The 15,874-nt window shown below is 42.4% G+C and overlaps 1 long non-coding RNA gene across 4 annotated transcripts in view; it reads left to right on the top strand.

Annotated features, from left to right (window-relative positions):
* Positions 1-15,874, top strand: part of LOC103548890 (uncharacterized) — a 150,141-nt gene that overhangs the window by 130,924 nt on the left and 3,343 nt on the right. For 2 of the 4 annotated variants that reach the window (XR_011533851.1, XR_544377.2), the window contains 2 exons: positions 15,300-15,377; positions 15,496-15,560. This is a non-coding gene — a long non-coding RNA (uncharacterized lncRNA). The remainder of the gene's footprint in view (positions 1-15,299; positions 15,378-15,495; positions 15,561-15,874) is intronic. The other 2 variants (XR_011533852.1, XR_011533850.1) reach the window with 1 other exon arrangement.

Raw genomic sequence — 15,874 nt, 5'->3', positions numbered from 1 at the left:
ACAACCTGTGAAATGGTGTGAACTGTGCCATGCAGGCAACTATATCTTGTTCTGGATGAATAAGGGACTTCACACAGCACTGTGAGTACCCACTGACTCACCCTAATGAATGAACTATTGCAGCTCGATTGTTCTTTACCATTTTTCCCCTGACTTGTCAAAATGCCTCACTGTGCTAAACAAAAGAGTTGGTGTTAAATCTACAGAAAATTGATTCATAATTTTTAATGAAATCTGTGATTATCAAAGTCCTCATTGTTAACTAGCCGACCTCCCCAGTGCTGAGAGCACCACTCCCGTGATGACAAAATGAGTAAATCTTGCGCCCCTCACCTCGGAGCCTGTGGAGTTGCCCCTGGGAGAAGCAGTTCCATCACAAGTGTGCATCTGTCCCTGTGACTTTTGGTTTCAAGTCTGTATTTGACTCCTGCTTGGTTTTTCATTTTTTCCGGTCTGTAAAATCTCAATACATGTGCCTCATTTCTCTCTCTCTTTTTTCTAAGATTGGCTCTGAGCTATCATCTGTTGCCAATCTTCCTCTTTCTTTTTTTCTCCCCAAAGCTGCAGTGCATAGTTGTGTGTCCTAGTCGTAAGTCATTCTAGTTCTTCTGTGTGGGATGCTGCCACAGCATGGCTTGACGAGTGGTGCTAGGTCCGCACCCAGGATCTGAACCGGCGAACCCTGGGCTGCTGAAGCAGAGCAGTTGAACTTAACCACTGGGCCACGGGGCCAGCCCCTGCCTCGTCTCTCTTGATTGTCAGGCACAGAAACTTCTCAGGAGACATCAGAGAGTGACTCCTGTCTCTTTGAAGCATCCTCAGGTCCTATAGCCTCTCACTGTGAGTTTTACTTTTGTCAGTGGTCTCTATTTGTATTAGCTTTCTATGGCTGCTGTAACAAATTATCACAAATTTGTGGCTTAAAACAATACAGTTTTGTTGTCTTATAATTCTGTAGGTCAGGAGTCTAACGTGGGTCTCCTGGGCTAGAATCAAGGTGTCATCAGGACTGCATTTCTTTCTAAAGCCTTTAGGGAAAAATTCATTTCCTTGCCTTGTCCAGCTTCTAAAGGTTGCCCACATTCCTTGGTTCTTGGTTTCTTCCTTCATCTTCAAATCAGCGATGTTGCATCTCTCTGGCCCTTCTTCTATAGACACATTTCCCATTGACCATAACTAGGAAAGATTCTCCGCTTTTAACATTTCATGTGATTAGTTGGGCCAGTCCAGATAATCCAGGATAATAATCTTCTCATCTCAAATTCCTTAACTTATTCACATCTGCAAAGTCCCTTTTGCTGGGCAAATTTCATCTGCAGATTAGGGGGTGGACATCTTTGAGGGGGGCATTATTCTCTTGACCTCAGTATTTTAGGTCAGACAATTCCAAACATTTTCCCTGAGCCTGGGGTTGCCATGGATTGGGTTCACCCTCAGGCTGACTCTGAGCACATGCTGACATGTGGGATGTTTACTAAGGAGAGTCCTTGGAAGTGATACCTATGGCAGGGAGGGGGAGGAGGCAGGAGTGAGCAGGGCAGAGGTGGAGTTACAACCTCAGTCAACCCCACAGGGAACTCTGGGGCTAGAATGGCCCTCAGAGTTGTCCTGATTGAAGCTGAGGTGGTCTTAGAGTAGCTAAGAAACTTGCTCACATTAGCTCAGTTAGCAAGTGGTAGAGTTGGTATTACATCTCATATCGTTTGAATATAAAGCTTACGTTCCTCTCCATTGCGCCCTGCGTTAGGATGCAGTCAACCTCCAGGACAGGTGAGCAAACGTTGTCTGTAAAGGGATAGAGGGGATACATTTTTGACTTTGTTCACCATGTGGTCTCTGTCTCAAATACTCTGCCCTGTGATGAGAAAGCCGCCATAGACAATACATAAAAGAATGACAATACTGTGTTCTAGTAGAACTTTACTTACAAAAATAGCTGGCTGGCTGGATTTGGCCCATGGGTCATAGTTTACCAACCCTCGTTCTAGGAAGTCATTGTGTTGAGCACATGCCATCGATCAACTCAGTGGTTCTAATACTTGAATGTGCATCACAATGACCTGGAGGACTCGTTGAAACACAGGTGGCTCCATTCCACCTCCAGACTTTTGATTCAGCAGCTCTGGGGTAGAACCCTAGAATTTGTAGTTTCAACAAGTTCCTATGTGGGGTTGATGCTGTGGTCCAGGGACCACACTTTGAGAAGCACTGGCTTGGGCTAACACTCATGAATGAGAGATAGTGCTACCCTCCTCGAAGAAAAGTCCTTGAGTCATTCTCCAGTGAAATAGTGATGCACAATTATCTTCTGAGGGTGTAACTAAGGGACATACTGCTTAAATGGATTCCTTTTTTCAGGACTCTGGCTAATGAAGAGCCAACACTTGGTCAAATTGTGTAATTTGAAGGATGTCAGAAATGGTTCCCCCAAAATGTTTTCTATAATCTACTGCATGAACTAGTGCTTGAATTTTCAGCAGGGCCAGTGTGGAGCATCTCCTCCAGGAAGGCAAACCCCTTTTCTTGAGATACAAATGTCCTGGATGAAGAGAAACAACTCGAGGCGGAGGGGAGGAGTGTAAGGTTTGGAGCTGAGAGACCACTTACCAATTTACTCACCATGGTTAAGCATTTTCATTTCTGAGCTGCAGTTCCTTAATCTGTAAAATCGGAATGATAATTACTATTTCACAGATTGTTATAAAAATCAAATGAAATCTAATGAGATAATCCATATAAAAACACTCTTTATGTTCATATATTTGTTCAAATTGGTTTTATTACTTTTTTTTTCCCACTCCGGGACAGGAAGCCTGGGGATGGCAGGAGACAGTAGTATCTTAGAGAGACAGGGTGCTGGGTGGGTGAGGGTGAGGGCAAAAGCAAGATGGCAGGGAGGCTGCTGAGGATAAACTACTTATTTTATAATATTATCTAAAACATGACGCATAATAATATCTAGGTCAGCCTTTGTTTAGGTCAAACCAGGTGTATCAGTTAGCTTTTGCTTCACAATAAACAACTCCAAATTAAATAACTTAAAACAACAACCATTATTTAGCTCATGACTCTGCAACATGGCTTTTTTGGTCTGGTTTGAGCTTGGCTGATCTTGGCTGGGCTGGCTCTTGAGTCTCTGGTCATCTGGTGGGTCAGTTAGGTGCTGGCTGGTCCCAGATAGTCTCATTCACATGATGGTTGGCTAGAGGCTGGGGTGATGGGGTGACTATGGCAGAAGTTGTTCATCTTCCAACAGGCTAGCAGGGCTTGTTCGCACAGTGGCAGGGTTCTTAAAACAGCCAGTAGAAGCTACAAGGCCTCTAGAGGACCAGGCTCAGAAGTGGCCCAATATCACATCTGCTGCCTTCTATTTGTTAAAGCAGGTCACATGGCCAGATCGAAGACAGGGAAATAGACCCCACCCCTTGATGGGAGTGGCTATAAATATTTTGAAATATATTTGAAATCTACCATACCAGGTATGAACTCTTCCAAGTACTTAGTCTGGCAAGTACATAGTCCTCTGAGTACTTAGTCTGGTCTTATAGTTTACTGCTTCAGGTTTTGTTGTGTGAATTCCAAAACTCAAAGTGAGCTCAGAACTGCCTAGTTCCTCAGAGAAATAAACACACCCCATGCATTCCAGCATTCTTGTTGCGACTTATTGAAGAAAGTATATAAAAGCCACAAAGAGTTTATGGAATTCTGAACCACGAAATATGAATGACTCTTTGTACTCTAGGTAGAAGAGATGAGGATTTTAGATAATTAGAATTTCAAAGAACTTGAGAACAAAAATCATTTTTATTTTAGTTTAGTTTTTTAAAGTTTTGGTGTCTGTAGAGAAAACTATGCCTTAAAAGGTGTGGGCAGGGGAAAGGGCAAATAAAATGAACCATATATTAATGTTCCCTGAGCTAATTCTGAAACCTGAATAATGAAAACAAAACTTTAGATGGAAACAAAAAAAGCCTTAGTATGGACATTTGGCTTTAAATTAATGGGTTAATCCAAAGATTTATCTCTAATATAGATGAGCTTTAAGCAACTTTCTAACTGTGACTTTATTCTTTACATGTTGGAGTTGAGAAGATCTTCAGGAAATTTTGGTGCAGAGAGACTCTGAATTGTCTTGGGAAACCCAGCTTGTCAGTGACAGACTCACGACTAGAATCTACATAACCAAGTCCCAAATCCAAGATTTTTCCATTATTCCATACTGTGTCCAGCATAGATGCTCTGTTCACGGAGGCCCCTACCTCCAGGGGAGATACCCAGGGAGGTTAGAGAGGAAGTCATTTGGAATGCTGCGAAATATTAGTCATTCCTGTCAGAATGAGAAGTTGAATGGGTGAGGGCATCCTCTGTCCTTCCTATTTGAAAAGGCAACCATGTCTTTGACGATGTGTTAATATTGCTACTTTCCTAGCTTTCGGTTGGGCGTGTCTACATTACCTACAAAGTAGGTGACAACATTTTCCTTGGTGGAAAGTGCATTAGGTAATGATATTTTTCTTATGCACTCATCAACAACACTGTCTCTGTCCAAGACGTGGCCATGAGTTAGCTCATGCTCTGTCTTTGGGGCACGGTCACACCTCTCCCAGTCACCCCATGTTGATTTAAGCTACTGAAACTACTCTTTGTGTTGCTGGGTGACTATTAACCATTTTTGACAAAAAGAATGTTTTCCATGTTCTGGTAAGGAAATCCTCTGTCAAGATAAACAGACCTTTCCCTCCTCTCCTCCAACTTGGGCCTTGCCAGGAAGGTCTAAATAGGTTCTCTGTAGTCATTTTCTTTTCAATATTTCACACTGGAGTTCAGTTATAAACTCTAAGCCAGAAAAGTTAACTTTTGCTGAAAGACCACAGAACCCACAGAATGGAGAGCTATTTTAGGTTCGAGTGTCCTGGGCCTCTTTTAGACTTTTTGTATCTAGGGAAATGTCATATTTCCCTCCCCTCTTTTTATATCATTTTCTAACGCCGTTAATTTAATAAACATACTTCCCTCTTGAATTTTTATTGGTATAACTTTCTATCCCAACATTTACCACCTCCATTTTTCTGTTCCAAACTATATTATGAAGTATCGGGTTTACCAATGAGCTGAAATCTACACTTAATCCTTTAAGATGAAACTGAATGGTATTTGGAGACGACTGACTTATCCAAACTAGCTCCCGGGCCCAGGTAGAACTTTCTGTTAGAGTAAACAGATGTTACTATTCCTGGATGGGAGTGGGGGCACCCCATGTTACTGCTGGTAGATGGGCTATAGCTCCATACACAGGTGGTGCCTCAACTAACATGAAAAATAATTCAGAGCTCATTTATGTGTATATAAGCTACCACCCTCTTTCCAATTTTTCCCTCCCTTCACCCCTTCCGCTTTTTGTGACTTCTTTTCTTCTTCATAATGGTCATTGATGTTAAATTTTTCTTTGAGGCACACCAACACAACAATTCAGGTGGTGGTGACATGGGTGTGTGAGGGGGAAGGGTGTGGACAGTGTTTTGCCTTGAGATCCACACATCTGAACAGAGGCCCTGCTGCAGATTCTTGCCAGGAGAGGACTAAATTCTCTGTTGCCCTACCAGGTGTGCATAGTGAATTCTACAGTTGGGATCAGACTTGGCTGCTAACAGTGGATGCAGGAAGTGACCTGAGCCCAATCGGGAAGTGAGTTTGACTTCCAGGTCAGGAGCATCGTGAAGACTCAGGGCCTTATAGTACTTCTCCTTGTGACTCTGCACATTGCAGGAATGGAAACTTGAGACTCCGGCAGCCTAGGCCTGCTTTCAATCCAGCTCTTTCCTCATTGATGTTAAGACTGGAAGACGAGAAGTGATGTGACTATCTCTCCCCTCATCGAATATTCATTCTTTCATTTAATGAATGTTGACTGAGGACTTTCTCAGTAACAGGGACTGTGCTGGGTGGATGGGCTTCAAGTCTGGAGGCACCTTCTTTTCACATTGTCTCTATACCACCTCAATTTAGGTGTGTATGTGTGTACATACACACATAAGCTCACACACACATATGCACACCTAATTTATTATTGTTGTAATTATTTGCATGTATCTCCATCCCCAACACCTTACTTTTAGGCCATTATCACATTTTACTTAGTTCTAACTTAGAAAGTTTAAATAAATTTCTAGTAGCTTCTCCCCCTCCCTCATCACTCTCCCTGTCTACCAATTGCATCAGTTTAATCTTTCATTAAGAGAACAACGTATGCTTGGAAGATTATAGGAATGGGAGCAGTGAGAACTTTCAGGACCCTGGGGTTATAATCTCCGCTCTGTATCAGTTACCTTATCTACAAAATACAGGGCTAACAAAGTGGAAGGATTGGATGACCTTTAATTTCCCTTCCTGTATTGAGTTTCAATGACTCCATCCCTCTCCTTTACCCGATAACTTCCAACAGCCAAATATTGCCTGAAGGACATGATGCAAACTCATTTGTTGACTATCCACGGCCCTCCTAGTGGGGTCCAGTTCCATTGCATAGGCCTGCTTGCCTCCTCCATGTGGCACATCCAGGACAGCCACACTGGCCTACTAGGCTACTGACCTCTCTCCACTTTCCTACCTCTCTCTCTTTGCTTATAAGGTTCTTCATGTTTACAAGCCTACACCTGTGCCCAGATCTTACTCATCTTTCCAAGGCTATGTCCTCCAGGAAGCCTTTTCTCTTTTTACTCAACTGACTGAATTGTCCTCTCTCTGAAATTGCATCTCGCACAGAGACTGAATCTTTCATGTGGCCTACATACATACAAATACACATGCATACACACACACGTGTGTATATGTGTATGTGCATATATCCATCTCTCTCTTTATTGTAAATTTTATACCCCTCCCATTTTTGTGTTTACAGTGTATGACATGAAAAATAGCTCAAGAATGACTATTCCCAACCTCTTCCTCACTTAGAGGAAATCACAGAATTCTTTTCACCAGGAAGAACTCTGTGTATTCTAGGTCAGCACACAAATCTTTATTGTACAAAATCTAAATGTTGGGAGAGGGGAAATATCTTTATTGATTTATTTCAGAAAGCTCTAGATGGAAGAGAATATGATCTATCAAGAAGTTTGGAAGGTTTATTTCCCCACTGTAAAATTTAAGCTCTATGAGAGCAGGAATTTTGCTTGACTTGTTCTCCTATTTATCCCTGGTCTTGAAATGCCTGGCACACTGTAGGCGCGTAATACATATTTGTTGAAAGAATGAGTGAGGATGGACCGTACTGGGTGGGCTGGGTGAGGTGGCAGGGAGAGGTGTCGGAAGTTTGGAGAGAGGTGGGAGATGCTGCTAAGCAGCTGCTGGGCATGCGGGCTTTGGAGAAAGATAAGAAACTAAGATTTTAGGTTCTGCTGTGAGTCATAAACCAATCATTCTTTGTCATTTATTTTTTAGATGCCAGTAAAGATTCAAAAGATCTTGACAAAGATTTCTTAGATGTCGGACTGACGTTTCACTTCACAGAGTAGCAGCTTATAATCTGTTGCAAGGCTGCCATGCGTGTATTATGTTCTATACTGTTTGTTGGATAAATGCATGATCTTCCATTCTTCCCTGAGATAGTATGCCGCCCAGAACATGGTTTACTTTGCACATGGCGCCAACTTCTATGTGACCATAGATGGATTTATCCCCAGATAGCAGCCTCGAGTATGTTTATAGTAGATTACAAGAGAGGCTGAAGGGGGAGTTTCTATGAATGTGTCCATATTAATTAATATGTTAGTTAGTTAGGAGAAAACCCAACTTAAGCTAGCACAGGCAAAAAGGAGAACTTGTTAAATGGTTGTTTAGATGTCTTGTAGAACCCAAAGATAAGAATGGGGCTGGGTCTCAGGAGTGACTCTCAGATATTGTTTTTTCCTTTTTCACCTGGATTTGTCCCTCTTTCTCTCCATCCTCCTTCCCTGGACTGAATTTTTTTTTCTCTTAGCTTCTTTGATGCATAGTGTGGGAAATGGGAGAAAGCAATCTCTCTCTCAGGTTTAGATTTCCTGGGGAGCAATTTTGATTGGACTGAAATGCAGCCACAGAAGGCTGTGACCTTGTAGTCACAGTTCCTCCTCCAGCAGCCATGTGGATGGAGGGGAGGAACAGAGGGGCTCCCCAGAAGGAAGGTGCAGGACCCCACTGGAGGTGGTGCTGAGCCGAGTGGACAGAACGGGAGGGCTCACTTCCTCGTATGCACTTTCACCACCACAGTGGAAACACCTCAACATGCAGGCCTAGCCGTGGGAAGTCAGTGGGGTCATCTTCTAGAGTGACGAGCTAATTCCGAGGTACTGTGGCTCCATGGCTGTTTTGAACGCTTCCAGTCACTGGTTCTATTGTGTTCAGTGACTGACATTCTGCCTGGAAGGAATAAATACAGAGTGCCAGGAGGTGCATCCCACACCTTGTAGGGGACCCTAAAAAGCAAGAGAGTCTCACCAGATAAAAACCTAACAATCTGCAATTTGTAAAAAATAAGAAGATGCATAAGAGTGGAGGTGGCTTTTTTCTTGTGTTTAGGTCGAGGAATCAGAATTTAAGAGGTCAAAAATATTTTGTAAAATAAAGCAATTGTTTGAATGTAAAAAATGGATGTACACAGAAGGGACTAATCCAGATGAAAGAGAAAATGTATCTTTTGCCCCTTTTCACTCATTCTTTCATTCATTTTGCAAATTTGTGTTGAGTACCCTCCATAGTAGGTGTTGAGGGTACAGTGAACAATAGAATCGTAGGCTCTGCCCTCTGGGAGTTTACAGTCTAGTGGGGAACAGAGACATTGACACAAACAGTGCCAGGTGTTATGCGTACTTTGAACAGGAAAGTAGAGGGAGCCTGGGAGCCTCTAACAGGACCAGACTAAGGGGTTCTGATAAGACCTCTTTGAGAAAATGGCCTTTAATTTAAAGGTTGAATTCAAGGATTGGAATGCACCAGATAAAGCAGAGAAGGGCTCCAGGAAGTGGAAATAGTGTGTTCTTGTCTCCGAGGGGAGGAGTGTAGCTCCTTTGAGAGCTGAAAGATGTTCAGTTGGTGGCAGTGAGGAGAGCAAAAGAGGGTGGCTGGGACCAAGGTGTGTGTCAGGGTTCTGGGCTCTATCGCAAAGGCACAAGGAAATTATTGAAGGATATCATATTTCTTAGGCGTTGTGAATACTATGGCGCTGTGATATTAGTTTTCTATAGCTACTGTAATAAATTACCACACACTTGCTCACTTACAACAACACAGATCTGGAGGTTACAAGTCCAAACTAGGTCTCACTGGACTAAAGTCAAGATGTTGGTAGAGCTGTATTCCTTCTGGAAACTCTAGGCAAGAATCATTTTTCTCACCTTTTCCAGCTTTTAGAGGCTGTCTGAATTCCTTAGCTAGTGTCCCCCTTCCATTAGGACATGGACAAGTTTGGAGGCCATGGTTCTGCAGATCTCAGATACTAAGCTTGGAGGTGATATGATCTGATTGGTGTATACTCCATGAGGACAGGAGCCACAGCCCTGTTGCTCACCACTGTATATGCGTATGTGCTTGGCACTGTTCCTGGCACATGAGAGGTGTTTCATAAATATTTGCTGAATGAATGAGAAAAAAGATATTTAAGAACTTCTGGCTGCAGAGGGAAGAATGGGTTGAAATGGGGCAAGAGTGGATGTAGAGAAGTCAGTTAGAAAGTCATTATAATCTGAAAAAGGGGCAAAGTTACCTGGATAAGATAGTGTCAGTGGATGGATTTGACAGCAATTTAGGAGACAGTCAACAAGAGTTGGAGATGAGGGTGGGTGATGTCCAGATGTTTAGCTTGGGCAAGGAGGAGGTGGTAGTGCCTCTGACTGGCACAGGGAACCTGGAGCAGGAGCAGCTTCAGATGAGATGATGAGCATAGATTGGGATGGGCTTAGTTTGAGGTTTCTGTGGTTGAGATGTCTAAGCGTTATCTCCTAATAGGCAGTGACATATGTGAGTCTGAGGCCTAGGAGAGAGGTTGAGGCCAGAGTTTAAGATTTGGAAGTGATTCTAGCATCTCAGTAGTTGTTCATGGAAGTCACGGACTTAGATGTTGTCACATAGAGGAAAAGTATAGATGAGGAGGGGAGAGAGCCTGGACCAAGTCCTGAAACACAGTTTCACAAAATCTGTTTCTCATTCCAACATCAATGCTATATGTGGTTGAGAGTAAGGCTTGGGAAAGGATCATTGTTTGTTTTGAGTGTTTTTACCATTGTGTTGTTTTTATGAACACTTCTTATTAGGATGAACCCTGAGGGAGTTGGCATGGAATATGGAAATCACATATTTTTAGAAAACCCACTTGGAGATTGCTTGCACTGAAGTCCTTTGTATGAGCTTTGGAGTTTGGGTTTAGTTAGGTGCATACTTATTAAGTTCGAGTGGGGCGTGTGGTAGATGCCTCAAAAGGCTGCAATGTCCTCCCAGGGGCTGGAGGGGACTGGTGACTGTATTCGTCCTCACTTCCTTTCCTTGTTTACCAGCTTACCATTAATGATTGGACTGAGCTGGAAGCCAGGGGCTGTGTATCCTGAGAGCCCAGGCCCGGAGAGAGTACTGGGCCTTAGGGTAAAAGTTATGATGGACAGAAAGGCCCAGGAAATTGCCAGAACCCAATGACTTCACCCTGGGATACTGGACGTCGCTCCAATTTAAATGAGACAAAAGAAGAGAGGGCATTCAGGGCACTGGTATATTAGAGTAGAGCTGGGAGTGAATAACCTAAGAATACTTTTCCAGGACTTCAAAAAGATTGAGAGAGGCCCAGCATACTTAAAGTGTTTTGAGATCCTAAGTATAAAACAACACCAACATCAAAGGGAAGAAATGTCAAAACAACGTTGCAAATGTTCTGGAATATCTAAGTTAGCATTGAGCAAATTCTGTTTACCCAAAACACAAACCCCACCATGCAGTATAATTGTGTTAGGCACAAGGTGTTTATAGGGTTTCTAAAAACTTATTCAATGTGTACCACAGGTGGTGTGGCCTGGTGATGTATCATGAGATTAAAGTTGTATGATGAATGTCATCATCTTTTCACCTTGTGAGTTCTATATATGGCACACGTGTGCCTTGAAAGTTGAAGTTTGAGATCCTGTGATGGTGAGGCCAAGGTCAAATGGCCCCTTCAGTGATAGGCCTTAGGACATCTTATCCATTATTTAAAACCCAAATAAAGTGTCCTTCTCCTCTCTGCAACATTAATCAAGAGCCAATAAATGAGCTATACTGGGAAACGGGGGGCACAAAGCTGCATAAAATACAGCTGTGCTCTGGAAGAGCTCTTATGGCTGAGGAAGCAGCCCAGTGCAGCAGCTGACTCTCATTCCGGGGGATCTTCCCTGCTCTGGCTCTTTCCTTGAGTTTGAAGACTTGACGTTTATCTCTTCTCCCTTGGCTCCTCTTGCACTTAAATTCTCTACTACTTTTTGAACACACCCTATTCACATTGTATTAATGTTTGTTTTAATGTGAAAATAGATTAAATTTTATTATAAATATTTACATATTATAAATAATTAAATATGAATTGTAAGCAATTTTAATGCAAAACAGTGATCAAGGGTCTTATCCTTTGTTGCAGACTCTGCAGCAGGCAATCCTGGGCCTTGCATATTCAGCAGGACATTTTTGCTGCTTGATACTTTGTGATGTTATGGTCCCTTTTGGACTTCTAATGACAATAGTTTAAAATAACAGGTGCAGACAATGCTAATTGTCCTTTCTTCATTTTAGTAATAGGATCTCCATCTTTTTAGGGGCAATGGCTGCTTATCTGGAGATTGCATTTCCCAGCCTCCTTTGCAGAGTAAGTTCAGGCCAATGGGACATGAGAGAGAGTCATTCCTGCAACTTATGGGCTGTTACCTTAAAGAGAAGCTTCCAGTTAACTATGATACCTATTATTATCTCTACTTTTGGTACTCTGGGAGAAAAATTTTTACCTCTCCCTGACCCAGGCTGGGTGCACATATACATATTATCATATCATTTATCTCACTCTGTTGTAAGAACATTTTTTATCTTCCAGGCTCCCCGTGGAGCTCATTGAGCCTTTAGTCACATTTGCCTCCCTAGCACTGAGTAGCACTCCGTGTTCCTGCCACATTAGAGGGTTTGTTAAACAAGTGAAGGAATTAGGGAATATCCTGGACTACATCAGGTTTCCCACGTCAATCAGGATCAACTCACAAAATGATTCAAGGATCACAGAAAGCATCCTATTCGTTTTTGCTAGTTACTCGAAGTAATTGATAACAATTGATTGTATATCAATAACTAGCTCCTAGTCTCATCCCACCCACCCTATACACATCAGGGCATGCACCCATGCCTTCATGTTTTTACCATCCATTAAATGCCCAAATATCTAGCCAACAAGAACAGCCTTTTATTTTCAGTAAGTCCTTCTTAGTGCTTTACTGCGTGATTCAGCGAATGGTTAAATGTCAGTTTCAGAGAATTTGGTAACTACTTTACAGGAAATTCAGCTTTAAAAAGAGGCTAATCATCTATGTTCCTTTAAACAAAGTTAACTGGTTTGGACTGGAGGAGGGACCTTGCCTTGTGGAACTGTCATGACAATAAAGTCACATTCTGGAGCATCTCTGGGCAATGTGACGTCACCAGGCCATGCTGGACACTGCCAGTGGGCATCCATGCCATCATCCACTTTCTGAATGACTCTGATTTCCCCTGATTTAGGAATCGCAGGCTGGGTTTTGCTTGGGCTCTGAAAGGTGTCTCGGAATACCATCCATCTGTTGCTATTTGTACGGCAGAGGCATAAACAGCAAGGCAGGGTAGAAAACAGAAACAGGCTTATTGTACTTAAGTGTTACCAGGAGCAGCAATCACTAATCATGGTGGAAAGACATTTTATTTTCCTTCCCTCATGTGCTTTTCTATAAACAGCAAAACACATTGAATCAATTTTTCAAACAAACTTGTAAAATCAGAAAATACAACAACCTTTAACAGTTGGTAGCATGAATTATCAGGGGCCACAAAGAGGTTTTTAACTATTGAAACATGTTGGCAAGGTGACAAATGAGTTTTTTTCCCTTCCAAATCGTTAAAAATAGCTTTTATAAACTCTTAACTCCCTCTGATGGTGAGCTCACCATTAATCACCTTTATGACATCTTATATTTAGGCCACGGATAAATCCACGGGTCCTAATCAACCACTTTCCTGAGGAAATTGGCCAAATCCCGACTGGAGGGGGGATGGATCACAACAACCCTGCTATTCAGACAAATCTCTTTTCAAGTGCCCTTAAAGCTTTTTTTCATACACCAGTGAAGACAGCCACACAGGAAACAATAATAGTTTAATCTCTTGAAAAATTTCCTTCCTGCATTGCTGTGTTTTCAGACAGGTAGTTAGAGCCAGCCAAAGAAAATGAGCAGCAGCCCCTGCCAAGAGCAGGCTGCTACTTGAGCCTCTGAGCTCCCCGTCCCTCCTCTTACCCTGTCGCCAGTGCAGGGGCCTGAGACGGGGTGCTCTTTAGCCCAGTGGTGACCTTTACTGACCTTGGGAACACAGGAGCTATGTGCAATGTGGGGAAGGGCCATTCGTGACTCATTGTGTGACTAAGCGTTTTTTAAGCCTCTCTTCCCTTCTCCTCCCTGAGTTCCCTGGAGCATCTGGTTGGGAGGACACGCGTTGTCTGGAGAAGCACATTTGGTTCTCAGGAAAATGCTGTTTCTCACAAGATGGAATCACTGTATCCGTGTCTCTATCTTTTGCTCATGAAACCTTGCTGATTTAATGGTGAGCAGTGCAGGCTAGTTCTAAGACCACGGGGGAGTGTTTTTGCCTTACCAAGGCTCCCAAGAATCTGAGCTGGTTCTGAGCTTTGTGGGGCGGACAGGACCCACTTTCTGTAGGTCCACTTACTTCACCCTCTGCCACCAGTGTGGGACACTGGCCTTTGATTACCTCCAACAATCATTGTAGGTTTTGTTTGGGCTATCAGATATGTTTCCTTAGGGATTTGGTCACAATTCTCATGAAGGTCTCATTCTCCCTTGCTTCAAAGGAGCTCCTTCCAGCCAGCAAGTTCACTGCACTGTGGACAAAAAGAGACCACCCCTCCCACCCATCCCTGCCCACAGGCCATTGACCTCTGGCTCAGGTTCTGTTCTCTTGATCGTTGGCTGCGAGCTTTGCTACCCACCCACGGAGTGCATGACTGCCTTACCACACCATCTAACTCTCCTGGCTCTCAATTCTGGCTTCTCACCCAATAATCTTTTTGTTTTTTCCCCTTGGCTTGGCGATTTCGTGAACAACTTGCAGGGCCCGGACAAAATTAGTTGCATTTCTACCTCTTGTGTATTCCCCCCTGCCATACTTGTGACTTGTATAAAGAAAAATAAACTCTCTTTAGATAGACTACAGCAATGCCTCTGATGAGGAGAGAGGGGGCAAAAGGATTCATTGGCCAAACTCCCGATTGGCACACAAAAATGTAAACAAAATTAGTTGTCATAAAAATAGCCCCTCAAGGCCACCCATGGTGTCTAGGAATTCTCTGGATCTGTTCTCATGGATTTTCAGGCCAAGCAGAAAGTACATGAAAAAGGGCCTAAAGATTTTCATCTCTTTTTTCCTCCATTATCAAGGATAACTGAAAAATCAGTTTTGTAATATTTTCCTTAGATGAGTGCCTTAGCCAGTCAGGAACATTTTCTCAGCAGTCTAAGTCAGAAAATCAGCAATCCATAACCACAGAGTACCTAAGGAGGGGTCCATGGCTCACGCTGTTGTTAAGAAATATCAACAACCAAGTGGAACCTTCAGGTATTCATCATATTGTTATTTATAATAGCAATAAATTATTAATGACATATATTTCCAGCAAGGAAGGAGTGCTTAATCCGATGTTAGTACCATTCATATAATGACACTTATTGCAGCTGTGAAAAGTCAGGTTTTCTGACTAAAACTAAATTAATGGGGATTTGCTTACATTATGCTAAGGGGAAAAAAGTAGAATACACTGTTTATACTATTTGATTCCAATTTAACTATATTTATTAGAAAAAAAGATTATTTCTGGTTAATGGAATTAGGAGTGGTTTTAATTGCATTTTTACAACTTTTCATAATTTCCAAAATATTTTTAATACAGAAACATTGTTTTATAATTCAAAAAGCCTTAGGCATTATTTCTGATTCTATCACTACATCAATTTTACTTCTTTTGGATCCTGAATCCTTCTTGAGTTGTCTTCTTTTTTCCCAAGGTGTTTGCCCATGGAATTCTATGTAATTTTTTCTGAATTTTTCAAATATACTCTGCTGCCTGGTTGTGAAACCCCAAGGTAATACATTCATTTTCTTTTGGATTGCTGTTACTTCTACTCTCTTGGCAGTTTGTTTCAGTTGATCTGAATTTGGTTTTGAGTCGGACTTCTCATTATTTCTTCTACTTTCTAACAGATGAAATTATCACTGAAGTGAGTGAAGAATGTAATAGATACGGTGCTCTCTAGAAGTGTCTACAGGTAAGTTTTCTATTCCTTGCCTCTTGCTCAGCCTCTGAGTTCAATCAAGCCAGATTCTTCCACACTTTTCCCCTGGTCTTTGGTCTCTTGACATATAGATCATGACATGACACCCTTCAGCTCATTTTTTTTTCTTGTTCACATTTAAATGCCCTTAACTCTGCTTATACCCTTAGCTTGGTGGTTTCTTCTCACATGTCCCAGACTCTGTCCCTGTCCCCAAGACAAGGTTGAGGTCCAGTCTTTCTCTGTTCTTCCCTCACCCCTGCACATCTCCATCAACACCTTGACCACCTCGCAGGGAGATTAAGTGT

The sequence above is a fragment of the Equus przewalskii genome, chromosome 27 (genome assembly GCF_037783145.1).
Source record: "Equus przewalskii isolate Varuska chromosome 27, EquPr2, whole genome shotgun sequence".
Lineage (NCBI taxonomy): Eukaryota > Metazoa > Chordata > Mammalia > Perissodactyla > Equidae > Equus > Equus przewalskii.
The sequence above is the reverse complement of the archived record's forward strand: the minus strand, read 5'-3'. Positions and strand labels throughout refer to the sequence as shown.